This window comes from Neomonachus schauinslandi, chromosome X, assembly GCF_002201575.2.
Source record: "Neomonachus schauinslandi chromosome X, ASM220157v2, whole genome shotgun sequence".
NCBI classification, from domain to species: Eukaryota; Metazoa; Chordata; class Mammalia; order Carnivora; family Phocidae; genus Neomonachus; species Neomonachus schauinslandi.
The window spans coordinates 103,498,126-103,502,317 of record NC_058419.1 but is presented as its reverse complement, the minus strand read 5'-3'; positions in this window follow the sequence as shown (position 1 = coordinate 103,502,317).

Below are 4,192 nucleotides of genomic sequence, written 5' to 3'. Positions count from 1 at the left end.
TACAGAGGTAGGAACATTAGACTGATATCAGACCTATCCACAGAGATCTACAGGCCAGAAAAGGCTGGCATGATACATTTAGAGTACTAAATGAAAAAAACAGCAGGCAAAAATACTTTATCCAGCAAGGCTGTCATTCAGAGTGGAGGGAGAGATAAAGAGTTTTCAGGACAGAAAGAAACTGAAAGAATATGGGACCACCAAGCCAGCCCTGCAAGAAATATTAAGGGGGATACTGTAAATGAAGAGAGAGCCCAAAAGTAACACAGACCAAAAGGAAACAGACAAACTACAGAAACAGGGACATTACAGGTAATACAATGGCACTAAATTCATATCTTTCAATAGTTACTATGAATGTAAATGGGTTAAATGCTCCAATCAAAAGACACAGGGTATCAGATTAGATAAAAAAGCAAGACCCATCCATAGGCTGTCTACAAGAGACTCATTTTAGACCTAAGACACCTCCATACTTAAAAGAAAGCTGGGGTAGCGATCCTCATATCAGACAAATTAGACTTTAAACCAAAAACTGTAGTAAGAGATGTAGAAGGACACTATATCATACTTAAAAAAGGGTCTACGCAACAAGAAGAACTAACAATCATAAATATTTATACTCCTAATTTGGGAGCAGCCAATTATATCAACCAATCAAAAACCAATCTAAAGAAACACATTGATAATAACACATTGATAGTAGGGGACTTCAACACCCCACTCACAGCAACGGACAGATCATCTAAGCAGAAGATCAACAGGGAAACAAAGGCGTTGATGACACACTGGACCAGATGGACTTCACAAATATATACAGAACATTCCATCCTAAAGCAACTAGAATACACATTCTTCTTGAGTGCACATGGAACTTTCTCCAGAATAGATCACATACTGGGTCACAAAACAGCTACCAAAAGATTGGGATTATTCCCTGCATATTTTCAGACCACAAAGCTTTGAAACTTGAACTCAATAACAAGAGAAAATTTGGAAGGAATTCAAACACTCAGAGGTTAAAGAGCATCCTAATAAATAATGAATGGGCCAGGGGTGCCTGAGTGGCTCAGTCATTAAGTGTCTGCCTTCGGCTCGGGTCATGGTTCCAGGGTCCTGGGATCGAGCCCCACATCAGGCACCCTGCTTGGCGGGAAGCCTGCTTCTCCCTCTCCCACTCCCCCTGCTTGTGTTCCCTCTCTCACTGTGCCTCTCTCTCTCTGTCAAATAAATAAATAAAATCTTAAAAAAAAAATAAAGAATGGGCCAATCAGGAAATTAAAGAAGAATTTTAAAAAATTCATGGAAACTAATGAAAATGAAAACACAACTGTCCAAAACCTTTGGGATAAAGCAAAGGCGGTCCTAAGAGGGAAGTACACTGCAATACAAACCTCTCTCAAAAAATTAGAAAAATCACAAATACACAAGCTAACCTTACACCTAAAGGAGCTGGAGAAAGAACAGTAAATAAAGCCTAAACCAAGAAGGAGAAGAGAACTAATAAAGGTTAGAGTAGAAATCAATGAAATAGGAACCAGAAGAACACTAGAACAGATCAACAAAACCAGGAGGTGCTTCTTTGAAAGAATTAATAAGATTGATAAACCCCTAGCCAGACTTATCAAAAAGAAAAAAGACAAAAATTAATATAATCATGAATGAAAGAGGAGAGATCACAACCAACACCAAGGAAATACAAAAAAATTTAAGAACATATTATGAGCAACTATATGCCAACAAATTAGGCAATCTGGAAGCAATGGATGCATTCCTAGAGACGTATAAACTACCAAAACTGTACCAGGAAGAAATAGAAGAAATAGAAAACCTGAACAGACCCATAACCAGTAAGGAAACTGAAGCAGTAATCAAAAACCTCCCCAAAACTAGAGTCCAGGTCCAGATGGCTTCCCAGGGGAATTCTACCAACTATTTAAAGAAGAAATAATACCTATTCTACTGATGCTGTTTCAAAAAATAGAAATGGAAGGAAAACTTCCAAACCCATTCTATGAGGCCAGCATTACCTTGATCCCCAAACCAGGCAAAGACCCCATCAAAAAGGAGAACTACAGACCCTACATCCCTAATGAACATGGATGTCAAAATACTCACCAAGGTACTAGCCAATAGGATCCAACAGTACATTAAAAGGATTATTCACCACAACAAAGTGGGATGCAAGGGTGGTTCACCATTCATGAATCAATCAATGTGACAGATCACATTAATAAAAGAAAAGACAAGAACCATATGATCCTCTTAATTGATGCAGAAAATTCATTTGACAAAATACAGCATCCTTTCTTAATTAAAACTCTCCACACTGTAGGGATAGTGGGAACATACCTCAATATCATAAAAGCCATATACAAAAAGCCCACAGCGAATATCATTCTCAATGGGGAGAAACTGAGAGCTTTTCCCCTAAGGTCAGGAACACGACAGGGATGCCCACACTCACCACTGTTGTTCAACATAGTACTAGAAGTCCTAGCCTCAGCAGTCAGATAACAAAAAGAAATAAAAAGCATTCAAATTGGCAAAGAAGAAGAGAAACTCTCACTCTTTGCAGATGACATGATCCTTTATGTGGAAAACCCAAAAGACTCCACCCCAAAATCACTAGAACTCATACAGCAATTCAGCAATGCGGTAGGATACAAAATCAATGCACAGAAATCAGTTGCATTTCTATACACTAACAATGAGACTGAAGAAAGACAAATTAAGGAATTGATCCCATTTACAATGCACCCAAAACCATACGGTACCTAGGAATAAACCTAACCAAAGAGGTAAAGGATCTGTACTCTAAAAACTACAGAACACTCATGAAAGAAATTGAGGAAGACACAAAGAAATGGAAAAACATTCCATGCTCATTCCATGCATGGATTCAAAGAATAAATATTGTTAAAATGTCTATGCTTCCTAGAGCAATCTACACTTTCAGTGCAATCCCTATCAAAATACCATCGACATTTTTCACAGACCTGAAACAAATAATCTTAAAATTTGTATGGAACCAAAAAGATCCCTGAATAGCCAGAGGAATGTTGAAAAAGAAAACCAAAACTGGTGGCATCACAATGTTGGACTTCAAGCTCTATTACAAAGCTGTGATCATCAAGACAGTATGGTACTGGCACAAAAACAGACACATAGATCAATGGAACAGAACAGAGAACCCAGAAATGGACCCTCAACTCTACGGTCAACTAATCTTCAACAAAGCAAGAAAGAATATACAATAGAAAAAGAACAGTCTCTTCAAAAAATGTGCTGGGAAAATTGGACGGCCACATGCAGAAGAATGAAACTGGACCATTCTCTTACACCATACACAAAAATAGACTCAAAATGGATGAAAGACCTAAATGTGAGACAGGAATCCATCAAAATCCTAGAGAAGAACACAGGCAGCAACCTCTTCGACCTTCACTGCAGCAAATTCTTGCTAGACATGTCTCTAAAGGCAACAGAAACAAAGGCAAAAATGAACTATTGGAACTTCATCAAGATTGAAAGCTTTTGCACAGCAAAGGAAACAGTCAACAAAACTAAAAGGAAACCTACGGAATAGGAGAAGATATTTGCAAATGACGTATCAGATAAAGGGCTAGTATCCAAGATCTATAAAGAACTTACCAAACTCAACATCCAAAAAACAAATAATCCAGACAAGAAATGGGCAGAAGACATGAACAGACATTTCTCCAAAGAAGACATACAAATAGCCAACAGACACATGAAAATACGCTCAACATCACTCAGAATCAAGGAAATCCAAATCAAAACCACAATGAGATGCCACCTCACACCAGTTAAAAGGTTTAAAATTAACAAGACAGAAAACAAATGTTGGCGAGGATGTGGAGAAAGGTGAAACCTCTTACACTGTTGATGGGAATGCAATCTGGTACAGCCACTCTGGAAAACAGTATGGAGGTTCCTCAAGAAGTTAAAAATAGAGCTACCCTACGACCCAGCAATTGCACTACTGGGTATTTACCCCAAAGATCCAGATGTAGTGAAGCAAAGGGGCACCTGCACCCCAATGTGTTATAGCAGCAATGTCCACAATAGCCAAACTGTGGAAGGAGCTGAGATGTCCTTCAATGGATGAATGGATAAAGAAGATATATATATATATATATATATATATATATATATATATATATATATA